Raw genomic sequence first — 19,825 nt, 5'->3', positions numbered from 1 at the left:
CTTGCTCAGTTAACAACTGAAATCACAACTGGGAGATCATTTGTCTTAGCTCATCCATACAGCAGTGGGAAAGCTTAGCAGCACTTTGTTCAGGTTTCCTAAAAGATCCTGTAAAGTGTTTTTGGTTAGTTTTAGGAGCTCCGATACTTTGGTGTTAGATGGTTTATAAATGTTATAGATGACAATCCTTCCTGCAAGATCAGACCAAATGTTCTTGAATTGTAATGGTCACAGAAGTGATCTGAAAGAAATACAGGTCTTCAGTTCCTCTTGGGAATTTGACATTTCAAGCTCCATGCACTATTTATTTACTGTTCACATAGCTGATTTCCTACCCGTAACTGATAAAATGTTTGAAACACATCACACTGCATTTTATTACTACTGTGGGCACTGCCCCAGGTGAGATCAGGTCCCCATTGTGCTAGGCACAGTACAAACAGAGTTCCTTACCCCAGACATTTTATAATCTAAACAGGCAAAGCAGAGGGGAACCAGAACAGAGGTGAAGGGACTTGCCCAAGGTCATCTTGAAGGTCAGTGGCTGACCTAGGAATAGAACCCAGGCCGTATCCATTGGACAACATTGCCTGAAAGACTAGAGTTCAAACCATCTATAGAGGATCTGCAAAGTAAGTAAAATATTATTTAATCTTATCAGTGATGCTGTTTTCCATTTCATATTTTGGGCATCCCCTTCAGAGAAGTGATTTATTTGCAAAAGCATCTTCTTGGGACTTGCATTATAAGGTAGATTTTTAGCATCTTCCTGGGTAAACATAGCCAGATGTAGACTATGCAAGTGTTACTGTTAGGTGTTACACATTAGTACCCATAATGGACTGTGTACCTGGATTACATTGGTAGTGAAACTATGTAAAATCTGAATCCTCCAGTTGAAAAGCTGTATCTACATGCAAAATATTATAACAACTAGCTTGGCAGAATTTTTATTTTTATTTTTTGATAATTTTGAGGGATATCAATGTTTGTGAGTATTTTTAAAGATTTTTATCTATTTACATTTTCACAGTTGTGCAAAATTATGGCATGTCAATAGGTGGATCAGGTAATTAATGACAGTAGATGTTGAGATTCAGAAAATTATAGTTTTATAACTGTTAAAACACAAATTGTCAACATTGCATCAAAATATACAAAGTAAATATCCTTAAATCAAACTCTAATAACTCCTTAAGCAGCATTTTTCCTTTGCCAATCTGTAAATTTAGATTTATTATGCACAGAAATTTTTGTGTGTGTGTGTGGTAAAATCGACATTTACCAGTAAAAATCTTTAACCCTGCCAAGACTAATTAGAATGTCAGTCACACATCTCTAGAAGGCAACACAGTGTTTGAATCAATGTCTTCTAATTCTAAGAATTCTTATCTTATTGCCAGCTTGGTAGTTCTCTCTGTCTCAAGTGACTCTACAAGCCAACTGCACATGTTGAAAATCAAAGTACTTTCTGGTTTAAGTGGAGTTGCATTGTTTGTCACTCAGAATAAATCCCTCTCTATCACTGAGTATGGTGCTTGGTGAAAACAGGTGATGTTCAAGTTCAAACCAAAGACAATGATTTGAAACCAGCAATAGCAGCCTGATATCACCTTCCCAGCTGCAGCTCAACAAACCAACAAAAATATGCAATTTTCTCTGTGCTTGCTGGCAAAACTGTAAGTTGGCCCTTAGCGGTTTTTGACTGGAAAGAATACAAATTGTGTCGGACCTTGTTGAAGTGGTTAGGATGGTCACAGATAGTAAGGGCTGTCTCAAAAATAGTTTTAATGGGTCTGATTCTCCACTCTGTCACACTACGGTAATGGAATGGGGATTCAGGTCCACCACGTTCGCTATTTTAGTTAGTTGCTTTCTTTCCATTATACTATATGTCAGATTTGTGCCCAATCTCTTTCTCAGATTTTCATTTTAGGCTGTTATTTCTACACACCCTCCCCCATCCTCTCCATATGGAACAGAATAAAGTTAAGAGACATCATTTTCAAAGAATAAAGACTTGGATGGAGCCCCTGTTTTCTTGTGAGTCTGCTACAGCTGTTAATTTGTGGAAAACCTCAGTGGAAGGTAAGCAATATGGCAGCATCATTTTACATGAGAATTCAGAAATGGCCTTATTCCAAACCTTGGCTGATTTAGGCTCTTGGCTTTCATAGAGAAAGCTTTGTGTAGTGTCATGCTTTTTTTTTTTTTATAGATGATGTTGATGCAGCTGTGAAAGGTTCTGATATTCTTTAATGTGGAATTGTCGTCATTCAGTCAAACTAAAGTATTGTGGAGTTGTGATCTTGTTTGTCTTTGCTCATCAGACATTAGTGGGTAAGTTTGAGGAGGGCTGGGATGCTGTTAAGGAGGAAAAATCCCATATAAACAGGTTCCCTCTTCCCCTTCTTTATAAACATGCTGAAACCAAAATCTCACACCCAAACAGTCATGAACTTCGGGAAAGTTTGGAGCTGGAGTAGAACTTTATGGTTTGGGCCCCCTCTACATCTCCAGGACATGCACATTCTTTTCCTGTAGACATTATTCCCATCCAGTAGTTGCCAGGCATAGTTGGTGGCATATAAAAATTTAAGTACTTTACGGAATACAACAACATCTTTTTCTTGGATGGACTTTTTTTTTTTTTTTTTTTTTTTTTTTGCAGAGAGTCTATGGTATGCCGCTTAGTAAGGGAATTTTACAATACACTTTTGGGAGAAATGCGGCACTTCTTTGGGATGTATTAGATGACCTAAAAAATGCTTTCCAGCTGTGATATCTATGTTGCTAATAAATGTCATCACAGCTTGGGGAGCATCAATGGTAGAACTAAGAGAACAACTTGAGATGTTGTTGACCATTCATATTCAACCAGATCAGGACCCCATTGTCCTGTCCAAACATAGAGTAAATGATGGTCCTTGCTCCAGTGAGCTAACAGTCTATAGAAACTGGCTAAAAACTTTTCCCAGCCCTGAAGCTGAATGTGTACCAACCCTCCTTTTGGTGTTGGAAAAATGCATGGTTATTTTAATAATAATCCTTTCTTATGCACATCTTCAGTTCCTGATTTCTGGCTGGGACTGAAATCTGGAGTCTTGAAGTACTGTGGGGAAGGCTGTGCTGGCAACCTTGTGAGGGAGCTGAGACTTCCAGCTCAATTTTGTAGATTCATCGGACTCTCATATTCTGGGTCAGTTTCATGTAAGACTTTGAACTGTTAAATGTTTCTCTGAACCCCAAACAAGTAAAAGTTTGGGAGGTTCACTCACCACTGATGTGGCTTTTCTTTTAGTAACAGTAATAACACTATATATAATGTTTCATCTGAAGCGCTCACTCACTTTTTGAAAGTGCTTTAAGTATTATTTGCACTTTATCGTTGGGAAAGCTAAGACACAAAAAGGTTACACAGTGTATCAATGAAAGATCTGGGACTAGAATTCATGTTCCCGATTCCCAGTCTATGCTCTAACCACGAGACAATCTGGTTACATTCCTCTTGGTGGTGTTTTGTGAACAGGCATTCTCTTTCTAATGTCTTTTTGAGAAAACTCAGTTTGTATTAGTGTTGCCTTCTTCCCCATAACTGATAGATTGATTCCACTATCTGTATGCAGCCACACTTCCTTCCCTTTCTGGACTTGGCTAGGTGTTATGTCTCTTGTCTTTAGGGTGAATTAAAGCAGCATTCTTGGATCCATGGGATCTCCGTTTCATGGTCGGAGGGAAATAAAGTGTTGGGAAGAAAGAGGAAGCCAGAGATGGGCTGTCCCTTTGAGGAGTCTGGGAGAGGAAGATCAAGGAGTTTGGGGAATGGAAAGTACTCTGTGGATGGGCATGATGTTTTCTGGAGGCGTCTGAAATTGGGTAAGTTCACTACAGAGGGAAGTAGAAGCAACACAAACTAACCACAACCTGTCTTGAACTCAGAGAGGAGTATGGCTAACTGCTGGGGAGTGCACTGATTCAGAACATTCTCTCCCTGACACCCACAAGCCAGGAGTTTCTGGTGGAAACCCAAAGATCAGCTTGCTCTTTCTTGGGGTGAATTTTCATTCCAGTGTCCAATTTCTCAGTGGAATAGGGCAGAATAATTTACACCTTCCTGCATCATGCAGTGTGGCTCTGATCTGTAGTCTTAATAGGTAAAAATTTTTAAAGTATTTACATGACTTAGGACCCTAAGTCCCATTTTACAAAGTGGCTCTGACACTTGAGAGCTTAAGTTTCATTGAAAGTTGAAGGGTGAAATCAGGGCCTCATTGAAGTCACTGGGAGTTTTGCTATTGGCTTTAGTGGGGCTAGGATTTCACCCAATGACTTAGGCTCCTAAATCTCTTAGATGCTTTTGAAAACCTTAACCAATCCGGCCTGCCTAATCCATGTTCTCTGTGGTTCTATCCAGTACCTATTTGTCTTGACTGCCTTAAATTTTATAAAATCACACAACAGCTGTAATTGAATATCATGTTTTACTTTCAGTGACAGAGCAAAGGTGCCAAAATATTCAGTAGCTCTCCAAGGAACATCTGCAACTTCTTTAGTGAATATTTTTACAGCTGGTTGTAGTTTTATTTTTTTTTAAATTTTTAATGGTACAAAATCCTAGACCCAGGAGGGGGGAGAATAGTTTCCTTTCCTCAGATCAGAAAATAAATAAATGCCTGGAGATAGGGCTAGGAGGTAGTTTGTCATTTCAGAGAGAGAGAAAGGAAAGTTGCCCAAGTCAACAGAGAATGCAAAACATGATCATTTCATGATTATAAATAAAGATGGTCTGAGGAGGTTCTGCTTGGATCAGGAGCTGGATCCAAGTTTAGGCTAACGTTCAGGTTTGAGAATAGGACTTGAGTTTGCAGACAATGGTGCTAAAACCACGTAAATTGTTCTTGTAAGATTTTGGCCCCAAATAGTAGATATTATGAGATTCCTGCTATGTTGAATGGTGGGAATCTGATGTGATCACCTGTTCTAACACAGTTTCCACCATCTTGGGTGGAACATGAGAATGATGGCTCTCATAGGTTTAACCCAGTACCAACCTGTAATGGCAGGTCATGGTCTAGGAATCTGAACTTGAACGCACCTGAAAATCAGAGAAGCTTGAATATAAGGTTCTGATTTTTGTTCTTTCTCTAGCTGTAGATGCTCAGTTGCTCAGATAATGAAAAAAGTAACAGTACTGTTCACTCAAACACTGGTATTCTTTTATCCCATACCTTTCTCCTCCCAATACTAGCATAGCTACACATCCAAGAAATTGTATGTGCATTGTAGATGCATTAATTTCTAGGACTAATGTGCTATTACCAAATCTATTAACATTATGACCAAGATACCGTATGGCAAATTGCTTTTTCATTTACATGTGGCACAATCTTCAACTTCTAGTAGTACATGAGTTAAGGATTCTGATATACAGAGTACTGTAAAAACAGCTAGTACCTACTACTTGACCATGTGGGATGAGAAACAAGCAAACTACCTGATTCCAAATTCTGAAAAGAACTTGCTACATCCCATCTCACTAGTAGAGGTTTAGTTGTACTGGTAGTTCCCTGTTGAGTGTAGGTGAGAAATGGCACTGGCACTGCCCTCTTCTGAATGCAACGTAAGCTTCTGGAAGAAAACTGGGAGGAATGAACAAAATTTGGGCTTACAAATTGTCCTGTGAATAGGACTGGTAATGGAGAGTTGGTTTAGCCTTTGTTTCAGGAACATGGAGTCAAATTCTACAGATGGACCCAAACCACGATATTTGAATCTAGATTAGATATGGATTCAAATATGATTCAGATTAGATAGGGGAATCATGGGTAGGGTGAAGTTGGATCTGAGGTTCCTGTTCAAACCCACTTCTAATGTGCTTTGCTAACAGAAATGGGGCCCAAAACTCTTCTCACTTACACTGGTTCTATATTGATGTAACTTGCTTAACACCAGCGGAGCTGCTCCTGATTTTATATATATCTATATAAAGTGAGAGGAGAATCAGTGATTTTTGTGTTCTAATGCCAATTGCATTAGAGTTTAATGCTCCTGCTAAAGTCAGTGGGAGTTTTGCCATTAATTTCAATTTCTGAATGTGATAAAACTCGATACAAATGTTTAAAACTTCCCAGATTAGCTCACTTGCTGCAGTTAATATTTTGTCCAGGACCTTTCTGTGATACCAAATATAATTAAAACATTGTATTCAACCAGTACTAATTTTTTGTCCTTTTCCGTGCCAAGGCATTGCTCTAGTGCTAACTGGGGAATAGCACTGCTGTTAGGAACTGGGAACCGAGTGTGGCAGAAGGTCATCTTTTATGAACACTTGGTACAAAAGCTAAGTGATAAAATTCCAGACTTTGACTCCCTTTGGATAGAGGTGAATCAGTAAGAACTAGACATTGCAAACACTGCACCCAAGGGCGAATCAAGTGTGCATGATATCCTTCACAAGTTCCTTCCTCCATCATTCAGGAGCATAGATTGCAGGGGTTGGTTGGCCCAAATCCCATGTTTTTTGCTTTATTCTCTTTCTTGTGCCATCATTTTTTCTAGTACTTTGTCTCAAGACACTTTCCCCTGTATCCTTTAGAATGTAGCTCACTGATGCTGTTGCCTTACTCTTTCGCAGTGGGTGAACTCAGCACAATGTAGGTCATTAATTGACCAGGCAACAGTGGAGGAAAATCAGGGGTAGCTGAGGTTACAGGGTTAATATCTATACTCTCACATGCCAGTTGCGTTCTGTTGCTGTCTGACAACTTTGACTCTGTTGCTCAATGAAGTGTGATTACATCAAAGTGTCAATCTTATCTGCATTTCAGTTTTTCTGTGTCTGTCCCTATGGAACAGATTGTACAATGTAATTGTATCCTTTCCAATAGTCCTCCTAGGGAATGACTTAATCTATAATGTAGCCATCTGGTTATGAACACAGTGGCCTCATGGACCTAATAAGAACTTGGATCTTGCATTCAGTTACGTCATGTCTGAGTATTGCTTATTTGTGTATTTTCAGAAAATCTAGATAAAATATTAAAAGGGGGGAAAGTTTTTCTTCATAAATTAGTGATGACCTCAACACACACAAGTAGCAGAGCGATTGGCAAATGATGCAATGTCAATAAAATAAGCTGAAATTCTAATATAGTGAAGTAAAAGCAGTGGTAGTTGATTTATACTGCGGGGTGGAAGGGAAGTTAAAATTTAATATAAATGGCTGCTAATTATTTTTGAAGCCTATGACGATTCCCTAAGTGCACAGCCTCTCTTCACACATGTATGTGGCAAAAAGGAAATGTATCACACAAAATATTTCAATCTTAGGGCCAAATCCTGTCATCTCTATGCATGCAAAATTTCTGTTGACTTGGATTGGAACTAGTTGTGCAAAATGACTGCAGGACATTATCCAGAGCTTGTATACAGGTACACCCATGCATTTTCAAATGAAGAAAGGTGTGTGGCTTCTCATGGTTTGACCATGTGCATAACATTTCATGTGGGCAGCAGCATCCACAATTATTAAAGAGGAGTACAAAGGTCTGTGGTTCGCATCAGACTATTCAGAGTGGGACAAATTGGGAGACTTGGAAATTTGGATTTGTTTGTTTACTTAGAAGTCCTAGACCAGTGAAATAAAATTAGCTTTCTGTAGAGCTATGCGGGGAAAACTTGGCACTGCTTGCAAAACTGATGAGAAATAATGTTCTTGACATATGAATATAAATCATGGCTTCCTTGATATAAAATGTTGGCTGGCAGACAAGGGGTCGAGTATGGGAGAATGTATGCATGTGGAAACTGCTTTTTGTTTCAGGAGTGACCAAAAGAACATGAAGCCTAATATGGTAAACTTTTTGATTCTTGGCCTTAAAATAAATAAATTTTAAAAGTTCACTGTTGGGGGGGATGGGAGAAGTAACAACTTCACAAAGGCCTTTAGCTACCTCTGAGATCCTATGTCCCAAATGTCCTTGCCCATTTTTAAGTCCTCAAATCACTGATGGCCATATGGCATCCTTTCTAGTCAGCGGCTGTGCAAGATAATGGGCTTTGTTTAAACAAAGTTGATTGAAGCAGCAGGCAACACCAATTGCTACTGTTGTTTGTTTATTGCATCACAGTATAGTAAAAAAACAGCACCCATTGCCTTTCCACATGGGCACGTTCTACTACAAATACAAAATCCGTGAAGTTAAGGTCTAAAAAAGACTGTTAAATCCACCAATGTACCCAAATGGAAAAATAGTCCACAGGGCATTTATAAGAGGTAAATCTTACACTGTGGCCCAGAACTTACCATATTAAATCCTGGGGGACTATGGCCTGGTTTACACTAAGAGTTTAGGTCAAATTTAGCAGCATTATCTCAATTTAACTCTGCACCCGTCCATACGACGAAGCCCTTTTTTTGACTTAAAGGGCTCTTAAAATCGATTTCTTTACTCCACCCCCGACGAGGGGATTAGCTCTGAAATCGGCCTTGCCAGGTCCAATTTGGGATACTGTGGATGCAATTCGACAGTATTGTCCTCTGGAGTGCTCAGCTGTGACCGCTCTGGACAGCGCTATCAACTTAGATGCACTGGCCAGGTATACAGGAAAAGGTCTGCGAACTTTTGAATCTCATTTCCTGTTTGACCAGTGTGGCAAGCTCACCTGCACAGATCACCATGCAGAGCTCATCATCACAGGAGACCATGCAGTCCCAGAATCACTGAAGAGCTCCAGCACGGACCGAATGGGAGGTACGGGATCTGATCGCTGCATGGGGAGATGAATCTGTGCTAGCAGAACTCCATTCAAAAAGATGAAATGCCAAAATATTTTAAAAAATCTCCAGTGGCATGAAGGACAGAGGCTATAACAGGGACCCGCAGCAGTGCCACGTGAAAATTAAGGAACTCAGGCAAGTCTACCAAAAAACCAGAGAGGCAAACGGCCGCTCTGGTTCAGAGCCCCAGACATGCTGCTTCTATGATGAGCTGCATGCCATTCTAGGGGGTGCAGCCACCACTTTGCTTTGACTCTGTCCAAGGAGTGGAAGGTAACATGGAAGCAGGTTTTGGGGGGCGAGGAAGATGAGGAGGAGGTTGTAGATAGCTCACAGCAAGGATGCAGAGAAACCAGTTTCCCCAACAGCCAGGATTTGTTTATCACCCTGGATCTGGACCCAGTACCCCCCGAACCCACCCCAGGCAGGCTCCCGGACCCTGAAGGTGGAGAAGGGACCTCTGGTGAGTGTACTTGTACTTTACAAATATTTGTAAATATTATACATGGTTTAAAAACAAGCGTGTTTAATGATTGATTTGCCCTGGCATTTGCGGCCAGTACAGCTACTGGAAAAGTCTGTTAACGTGTCTGGGGATGGAGTGGAAATCCTCCAGGGACATCTCCATAAAGCTCTCCTGGATGTACTCCCAAAGCCTTTGCAAAAAGTTTCTGGGGAGGGCAGCCTTATTCCGTCATCCATGGTAGGACACTTTACCATGCCAGGCCAGTAGCATGTAGTTGGGAATCATTGCAGAACAAAGCATTGCAACATATGGTCCCGGTGTTTGCTGGCATTCAAACAACATCTGTTCTTTATCTCTCTGTGTTACCCATAGAGTGATATCATTCATGGTCAACTGTTTGAAATAGGGTGGTTTTAGTAAGCGGACATTGAGGTGCCCATTCCTGCTGGGCTGTTTGCCTGTGGCTGAACAGAAATCTTCTCCGCTGTTAGCCACATGGTGGGGGGAGGGGTGAAGCCATCATCCCAGAGAATTGTGGGGGGGGGGGCATTAGTTGGATTTCTGCTGCACCCGGAAACCGCAGCCCCTCCTTTTAAATTGCCAACCCATTTTTAATGGCCAACCCAATGGCTACTTTGTATGGGAAATGAGGTGCTGCTGTTTGAAACCATTCCCACATGTTGTTATGAAGGTTAAAGAAGCCAAAAGACTGTGGCTTACCATGGCTGCCTGCAAGCTGAATTCTGCTGCCTGACCCTGCATGAGTGATCTCTCACACCAAACCGGGATAACCTTAATAAGAGGCAAAATGCGACCTTGTAATGAAAGCACATGTGCTATGTAACGTTAACAGCAAGGTTTACCATGAAAGTGTGTACCCATTGTTCTATAAAATGTCTTTTTAACTTCCACTCTCCCTTTTTTCCCCCTCCACCAGCTGCATATGTTTCTCCTTCCCAGAGGCTAGCGAAGATTAGAAGGCAAAAAAACCTCACTCATGATGAAATGTTCTCTGACCTCATGCTGTCCTCCCACACTGACAGAACACAGCAAAATATGTCAAGGCAGACGATCTCAGCATGCAGGAAAACACAATATGACCGCGAGGAGCGGTGGCGGGCTGAAGATGGTAGGTGGCATCAGCTTGCTGAAAGAAGGCAGGAGTCAATGCTCAGGCTGTTTGGAGGATCAAACTCATATGCTCCAGCATATGGTTGAGCTGCAGGAAAGGCAGCAGGAGTACAGACTGCCACTACAGCCCCTGTCTAACGAATCGCCCTCCTCCCCAAGTTCCATAGCCTCCTCACCCAGATGCCCAAGAATGTGGTGGGGGGGCCTCTGGCCACCCAGCTACTCCACCCCAGAGGATTGCCCAAGCAACAGAAGGCTGGCATTCAATAAGTTTTAAAGTGCTGTGTGGCCTTGTCCTTCCCTCCTCCACTACCCTACTCGGTACTTCCCTCCTCCACCACCCCTCCTGGGCTACCTTGGCAGTTATCCCCCTATTTGTGTGATGAATAAATAAAGAATGCATGAATGTGAAGCAAGAATGACTTTATTGCCTCTACAAGCAGTGATCGAAGGCGGGAGGGGAGGGTGTTTCACTTACAGAAAAGTAGAGTGAAACCGGGGGAGGGAGCACGTTTCCATCAAGGAGAAACAAACAGAACTTTCACACCGTAGCCTGGCCATTCCTGAAACTGATTTTCAAAGCTTCTCTGATGTGCACCTCACCCTCCTGTACTCTTCTAACAGCCCTGGTGTCTGGCTGTGCATAATCAACAGCCAGGTGATTTGCCTCAACCTCCTCCCCTGCCATAAACGTCTTCCCCCTTACTCTTACAGATATTGTGGAGCGCACAGCAAGCAGTAATAACAATGGGAATACTGGTTTTGCTGGGGTCTAACCGAGTCAGTAAACTGCGCCAGCGTGCTTTTAAACACCCAAATGCACATTCTACCACCATTCTGCACTTGCTCAGCCTATAGTTGAACAGCTCCTGACTACTGTCCAGGCTGCCTGTGTACGGCTTCATGAGCCACGGCATTAAGGGGTAGGCTAGGTCCCCAAGGATCACTATAGGCATTTCAACATCCCCAACGGTTATTTTCTGGTGTGGAAAGTAAGTCCCTTGCTGCAGCTATTGAAACAGACCAGAGTTCCTGAAGATGTGAGCGTCCTGTACCTTTCCCAGCCATCTCATGTTGATGTTGGTGAAATGTACTTTGTGATCCACCAGTGCTTGCAGCACCATTGAAAAGTACCCCTTGCGGTTTATGTACTCGCTGCCTTGGTGCTCTGGTGCCAAGATAGGGATATGGGTTCCGTCTATCATCCCACCACACTTAGGGAATCCCATTGCAGCAAAACCATCCACTATGACCTGCACATTTCCCAGAGTCACTACCCTTGATATCAGCAGCTCAGTGATAGCATTGGCTACTTGCATCACAGCAGCCCCCACAGTAGATTTGTCCATTCCAAATTGATTCCCGACTGACCGGTAGCTGTCTGGCATTGCAAGCTGCCACAGGGCTATCGCCACTCGCTTCTCAACTGTGAGGGCTGCTCTCATCTTGGTATTCTTGTGCTTCAGGGCAGGGGAAAGCAAGTCACAAAGTTCCATGAAGATGCCCTTATGCATGTGAAAGTTTCGCAGCCACTGGGAATTGTCCCAGACCCACAACACTATGTGGTCCCATAGTCTGTGCTTGTTTCCCGGGCCCAGAATCGGCGTTCCACACCATGAACCTGCCCAATTGACACCATGATGTGCACATTGCAGGGGCCTGTACTTTGTGAGAAGTCTATGTCCATGTCCTCATCACTGCGCTGCAGTCGCCTCCTCCTTGCCTGGTTTCGCTTTTCTTGCAGGTTATGGTTCTGCATATCCTGCTGGATAACACGTGTGGTGTTTATAGTGCTCATCATTGCTGCAGTGATCTGAACGGGCTCCATGTTCCCAGTGCTATGACATCTGAGCTGAAAAAAGGTGTGAAATGATTGTCTGCCGTTGCTCTGACAGAGGGAGGGGCGACTGACAACATGGTTTCCAGGGTTGGCTTACAGGGAATTAAAATCAACAAAGGGGGTGGCTTTGCATCAAGGAGAAACAGAATGGCCCCCTCAAGGATAAAACTCAAAACCTTGGGTTTAGCAGGCCATTAATTTCATAGAGGAAGGGAGGAGAAAATGAAGACAAAACAAATATGGTCTATTTCTTGTTTTGATCCACTTCATCTATCATCTTTATACATAAAAAGAAAAGGAGTACTTGTGGCACCTTAGAGACTAACAAATTTATTAACAAATTTATTTATTATGCTCTAATAAATTTGTTAGTCTCTAAGGTGCCACAAGTACTCCTTTTCTTTTTGCGAATACAGACTAACACGGCTGCTACTCTGAAACCATCTTTATACATCTTGCTGGCAGCAGACAGTGCAATACGACTGCTGACCATCGTCATCTTCTGGGTGCTTGGCAGAAGACGGTGCAGTATGACTGCTGGCTATTATCATCTCCTGGCTGCTCATTAGAAGACGGAGTAGCACTGCCAGCAGGACTGACAAAACTTAAAAGAGAAATGACCTGGCTGAGTCACTCCCATGTTTACCCAGGCACCCCGACCGACCTCACCAAGATTGGCTAAAAGAGCACCCTGGAGTACGGTGACGATGGCTACTGGTCATACTGCACTGTCTGCTGCCAAAAGGCAATGAGCTGCTGCTATGTAGCAATGCAGTACTGCATCTGCCAGCACCCAGGAGACATACAGTGAGCTGAGCAGGTGCCATGCTTGCCGTGGTATGGCGTCTGCATGTGTAAACCAGGAAAAAGGTGCAAAACAATTGTCTACCATTGCTTTCACGGAGGGAGGGAGGAAAGGGGGTGCCTAACAATATGTACCCAGAACCACCTGCGACAACGTTTTTGCCCCATCAGGCATTGGGATTTCTACCCAGAATTCAAATGGGTGGCAGAGACTGTGGGAACTGTGGGATAGTTGCCCACAGTGCAATGCTCCGGAAGTCGAGGGTTGCCTCGGTACTGTGGATGCACTCCGCCGACTAAAAGCACTTAGAGCATTTGTGTGGGGGGACACACAATCGGCTGCATAAAAACGCTTTCTACAAAACAGACTTCTATAAATTTGACCTAATTTCGTAGTGTAGAGAGAGAGAAAGATCAGAATCCAAAGGTGAAGGCCTTTCTCTAAAACTGTGGATCCACTGAGCTTGGAGAGCTCAACACCAGGAACTGATAGCAAGAGCAATCCAGCAGAAGATCCCAATAGTTGTGACAGGAGAGAGGGACAGTTATGCCTGAGACCCATCACGGCTTCATAGGTCCTATACCATAAAATAGTATTTTACACCTATATAGTGCTTTGCATTTTCAAGTGTTTCATAAACACAATACACTCTCTAATACACAGATAGTCAATAGACGGACTGTGGGCCAATCTGGGCCACCAGATGCTTTTGAATGGACCGTGACATCTTTTTATTTACTTATTATCATTATTGTTGTTGTGGTGTGGAAAATGTTTCTCTGAAGTTTGGATCTTGATTATACCTTGACCAAGAAATTTGGACCGTGACAAAAAATAGACTACCCCAGCTCTTATGCTTTTCCTAGCAAAGAAATAGGCACTCCCTAGAACAGTGAGGTTCTATCATCACCCCAGCTCACCAGAAAGCTTCATCTTCATCCTCAGCAGATCATCATCTGGAAGGACATCCCGGTGATGACTATTAAGTTCTTTTTAGGCTTGGTCTTGTCTTAGTTATTTTGATAGATGGGACTGGGTCTCTTATCTATTTTTTTTTCTGCAGAACAAAATAAGTGCAGTGTGGTGCCAGGATACTGTCACAATATTTTACTTTGCATGTGACCTTGTTACTCCAACACATCACACTGTGGTGATCTATTGTGAAGTTACACATGAAGTCACAGTCTTCAATCGTCCTCAAGCTCTGCAAGTTAGGTGAGGCTAGTGGGATATAGGTCACCCCGCTGAAAATTGGGGCTAACCCATAAATTTCAAGATGGCTGGAAAGCCTTGTTGGGTCTCAGGGGCAACATTTCACCATTTGTTATGGCATTTCACATGCCTATGTGTTTTTTAGTGTGAGAAATATAGTCCATGAAAATGGTGGATTTTCCCAACTTCTACTTTTTAGTTATTTGAGGGGAATTGGGGGTCAGTGAGAAGCAGAGAGAGCTGTGGGAGGGATCTTGCACTTTGGAGAAAGACAGAAAAATGCCTAGCATCTATAGGAGTAAGGGATATGGACTTGGGAAACAATAGGCTGGAGGAAAATGGTGATGGGAATGAAGCCCCCAAGGGATGATGATTAAGCTCCTATTCTCTTTCTGCATTTGATCTCCATTCTGTGCAAGGGTGGAAAATATGACTTAGGGAAATCTGCCTGTGTATTTCAAAAGCACCTGTCTCTGTGGTATCTAAGTATAATACTGTGTATTTGATACTGGAGATATTTCTACTTAGTTTGAACTGGAATAGGAACCTATGAAAACTCTTCAGAGCCCATAGGAGAACAGCCAAATGATGGTGAATCACCCCACTGGTTCAACAAGGTCCAAAAGCATATTTTTTTCATAAATTTGCCTACCCAAGTCAAGACAAAGCATTGCATGCAGGAATCTCTAATCTTCATTGGGTTTATCTCTATATTAAACATGAGGATGGTTGGATTGTAGAACTCTGTGAATAGCATTCAGCCAACCGTCAGCTTTGTTCCTAGACCAGTCCTGATTTATTCACTGCCCATTATGGAAAAGGCTTGTGTTCCTGAAGTGTGTGTGTGTGTGTGTGTGTGTGTGTGTGTGTGTGTGTGTGTGGGTCTCCGCTATGGCTTCTGGCAACTGAGGATTTTTTTTTTTTAAGCAAAGCACAAATGATTACCCAGAGTCAATTGTCTCTGGCCTTCTGTCTGCAGAATCTCTTTTATGAAGTAAATGTTTATGCTTTCAGACTCCCTCCAGGCCTGTATAATCATTCAGCACATGGCAAGGCCCAAACTGCAGGATAAATCTGTTCTAGCAGTTAGCTATGTAGTAAATACATTCTCCAAAATCCTCAGCTAAACCACGAGAATTGGAGGGACACCAAACCAAAACATTCTTTTCACTTAGAGACTGCTAAAGTGGCTGAGAAACTGGATATTTTGCAGAGAAATTGGCTTTTTCCCCCCTTCACTGACTTTTCCTTGAAGTCTGCAGTGGTGGAATGAGTGAATTATTTCCTGGGGCAGCTGCTGTTTAACATCCAATACTTTATTCTTTGAGCTTGTAAAATAAGCAAATCAAAGTGAGAAAGTGGCAGGTTTCTCAGAATTCCTGGGGATCAGACAACGCTTGAGATTTCATGTTTATTTTCTTGGCATGTGCTAGATATGTCCATCTTTTCTTTCAGCTACTGTAGGCTCCACCGACTCTCCCCCCCTTTTCTCCAAAACAGATGAAATATAGCTATGATACAGGGCCTCAAGGGAGGCTAGGCGGGAGGGAGTGGAAGAGAAAATGGTACAGAAAGAATACTTCTAGCTCCATGAGGGATGGAGATGAGAGATAAAAGAAGCTTTGTACATCCGTATCAAAGGGAATACTGTAAGACATCAGGACTGGGCTTCAAAAATCAGTTCTCCAGGCAGATTTTCAAACCCTCAAGTCAGAGAAATGGGATTTCTGTAAAATTCAAATCTCTGATTCATCGCAAAGTTCAGGGATGTTTGGATTTAGGGGACATATCCAGGTCCATCTCTCTCTCTCTCTCTAACAGAAAACCCTGCAAAACCAGTATTGCAAAACATAGCCTAAGGTGTGACATAGCCTAAGAGTAACTATTATTAAAGACCAAATGACTTTGAAAAATCACCTATATCATTTTATGGATTGAATTTTCCTGTACTCTAAACTTAACATTTTCTTTGCTGTTATGTACTCCCTATTGAAAATTGAATGAGTGGGCAAGCCACAGGCTCACCTACCCCTTCACCATGATGATTGAAGAAACCTCTTATTTCACACATCTGTTTAAAAACGTTCCCCACCCAGGTGTGTAGCAGGAACAGGCGCAATTGTTGCAAAGTAGATTTAAGTCCACAGTTATCATTTTCATGTGCAATGTCATTTTCATGTGTAACATATTTATACCCATACATATATATACGCATCTACTGCTCAGAGGACTCTGAGCTGTAGGTGAAGATGTAACCAGTAGGGATGGAGAGAGAACTATTAAGATGACATTGAGAAGAGCATTAAAAAGACTAGACAAAAAAACTAGCATGGCATAAATAAATGATTCTCTTTACCTAGGGTACTTTTCACCACAGTCTGCCTATCATAAATATTGAAGGGACACCACAAAGCAAGTAGCAGTGGAAAGGCAAAGTAAAACTTGAAAAACATAGGGAGGACCAGAGGGTTATATATGGGAGTCAAGAAAGGCAGCATGTGTGTTGTTCTGCTCTGGAACTGAAGCTGAAATCTGCTGCTGAATTGCCATCTAACATTTCCAAAGAAGGCAGAGGCAAAAGGACCTGCCCCGTAGCTTGCAAGCAACTACACTTGGATTAGCAGTTTGAAATGCACTTACAAGTCCACTGAACCATGGCACTGACTCCACATGCAGTGTCCCTGTAATCTTCCTGTAATCTTCTGAAGAATACCTGCTGTTGCATACAGTTGCTAAATAACATGATCCTAGTGGATGAAGTTGCCGGGAGGGATCCAGCAGGTTGTGAAGAGAAGGTGGAATGAAACACAATGTAAAAATGTCAGCCACATTAAATAATGTTGCCCACAAGGCGTATACCTCCTATATCAAAGCCATTGAGATGGTGATTCCCATGGGCAAGAATTATAGAGGCCAAATGACTTGTAAAATGAGTGAGGTAATTTTTTAGTTTTGTAGACTAAATCTCCCTGCCAACTCCATTTAAGTCACTATTCTGTTTTACAATGTGGTGGTTATGAATGCAGGGGCCTCTCCTCAGATTTTGGGTGCAAATGGAGTGGCAAATAGTTGCCTGTGAATGGCGTGTGCACACACCTACAGTCCAGCTACTTCCATGCAATTCAACTGACTGGCCACAAGAAACACGCTGGCAGGTATAAACAAACCAATGGTCAGGTCACAGGTGTTGGCAACGTAGTATAACATATGTGACAGGGTCGGGCCTGATGGCTACAGGAGAGTAATAGAAGGCAGATATATTAGCCCCAGGTTAAGTAGGTTCCTTTTCCCTGGGTAAGGTAACAGGGAAGGTTCCAGAACAATCAGGAACCTTCTGGAGACCATTAAGACAAACAGGCTGATTAAAACACTTGCAGCCAATCAAGAAGCTGCTAGAATCAATTAAAGCAGGCTAATCAGGGCACCTGGGTTTAAAAAGGAGCTCACTTCAGTTTGTGGTGTGTGGGTAAGGAGCTGAGAGTAAGAGGTGCTAGGAGCTGAGAGTGAGAATGCATACTGTTGGAAGATTGAGGCATACAAGAATTATCAGACACCAGGAGGAAGGTCCTGTGGTGAGGATAAAGAAGGTGTTGGGAGGAGGCCAAAGGGAAGTAGCCTAGGGAGTTGTAGCTGTCGCACAGCTGTTCCAGGAGGCACTCTAAACAGCTGCATTCCACAGGGCCCTGGGCTGGAACCTGGAGTAGAAGGTGGGCCCAGATACGCCCCAAAACTCCCAACTCCTGGTCAGTCACAGGAGGAATTGACCTGGACTGTGGGTTCATGAAAATGGCCAAACTGAGGGCTGCTGTGAAGCTACAAGGCAAGCAAATCTGCCAATAAGCACAAGACCCACCAAGGTAGAGGAGGAACTTTGTCACACACAGCATAAGCATATTTGAATAAGAAGCAAAGGCAGGGGATGGGAAATGACATATGATTACAATTAAACTATTATATTATAAAACCTCTCCCACCTAATTAGGGTTCATCAAAAATCAGAAGCTTGCATGGGAGGTAGAGCAATGTTAATTAATTTTGTAGAGTACTTTGAGCTCTGCATGAAAAGTAGAGTTGTTTTACAAAATTATGTTAATGTAATCTGTAATAATAGTCCAAAATGCTGTCATTTAGAATAATGTTAGTGCAGCATTTGGGATCATTGCTGTAGCATATACTTTTTTTTTTTTAATTATAAGGGGGAAGTACAAATTATTATATTATCAAAGCAGAATATGAGGCATACACATTTTTAAAAAGGAAAGTCTTTTTTTCTGATGCAGATAGGTGTGACTTGAGCACAGAGACACAAAGAAATCAAAGTTCTTACTTGCAACACAGAGGAATTAAAAATCTTCTAATAGCTATTCCTGGTTCTGCCACAGATTTGCTGCATGATCTTGGTCAAGTCACTTAATTGATTTGTTTTTATCATATCTGTAACATGGGGATAAAACATTAATTAATGTTTGGAAAATGAACTAAGAGCTGGATTTAAAAATCACTATAGTAGTGTGGCAAAGAGTCCTGTTGCACCTTATAGACTAACAGACGTATTGGAGCATAACCTTTTGTGGGTGAATACCCACTTTGTCAGATGCATGTAGTATATAGTGAAATATCATGTTATCGCAAACAACTGATTGCCTCAGGAACAAATACATCCCTACATTCATGTAGATGGCCCTACTACTAAAGAATTGGTGAAAGAGAGAATTGTAAGAAGAGTCATAGAAAAAATTATATGGAAAGTTGTACAGAAAAGCTATAGGGAAAAAACCATCAAGGAAGTTTGTGAAATCATCTTCACTGGACATGTTTAAGGCTAAGTTAGACATCAGTCTACAAGGGATGGTTTAGGTGCCCCTGTGGTATTTGAATACTAGTTTTTTCTCAATACTGTACATCGCATCTGTTATTACTTTTCACTAGGGCTGTAAAGCAATTAAAAAAATTAATCGTGATTAATCACATTGTTAAACAATAATACAATATCATTTATTTAAATATTTTGGATGTTTTCTACATTTTCAAATATATTGATTTCAATTACAACACAGAATACAATGTATATAGTGCTCAATTTATATTTATTCTTTATTACAAATATTTGCACTATAAAAAACAAATAGTATTTTTCAATTCCCCCATTGCAAGTACTGTAGTTCAATTTCTTTATCAAGAAAGTTGAATTATAAATGTAGAATTATATAAAAAACCCTGCATTCAAAAACAAAACATTGTAAAACTTTGGAGTCTACAAGTCCACCCAGTCCTACTTCTTGTTCAGTCAATTGCTCAGACAAAGAAGTTTGTTTACATTTGCAGGAGATAATGCTGCCCGCTTCTTGTTTACAATGTCACCTGAAAATGAGAACAGGCGTTCACATTCAGGGCCGGATTAAGACCTTTAGAGGCCCTAAGCACTGAAAAGATTATGGTGCCCCCCCATATGTAATTCAAAATAAAAATAATACTATAACGTAAAATAAAATTTTATTTTTCGAAATGACATGAAACTTACATGTATGCTGAAATTAAAATAGCTTCTTTCTAGATTTTCTGATTGCAAAATTCTGGATAAGTTCATCGAAG

At 41.6% G+C, this 19,825-nt stretch overlaps 1 long non-coding RNA gene across 1 annotated transcript; it reads left to right on the top strand.

Annotated features, from left to right (window-relative positions):
- The first annotated feature begins 484 nt into the window (after window positions 1-484).
- On the top strand, window positions 485-3,871 carry LOC119853731. The gene is made up of 3 exons (XR_005292192.2): window positions 485-632; window positions 1,924-2,340; window positions 3,681-3,871. It is a non-coding gene; the product is annotated as an uncharacterized LOC119853731 (long non-coding RNA).
- The last annotated feature ends 15,954 nt before the right edge of the window (window positions 3,872-19,825 follow it).

Source organism: Dermochelys coriacea, chromosome 3 (assembly GCF_009764565.3).
Source record: "Dermochelys coriacea isolate rDerCor1 chromosome 3, rDerCor1.pri.v4, whole genome shotgun sequence".
Lineage (NCBI taxonomy): Eukaryota > Metazoa > Chordata > Testudines > Dermochelyidae > Dermochelys > Dermochelys coriacea.
Note: the sequence above shows the minus strand (reverse complement) of the source record. Positions and strands in the feature narration are given on the sequence as shown.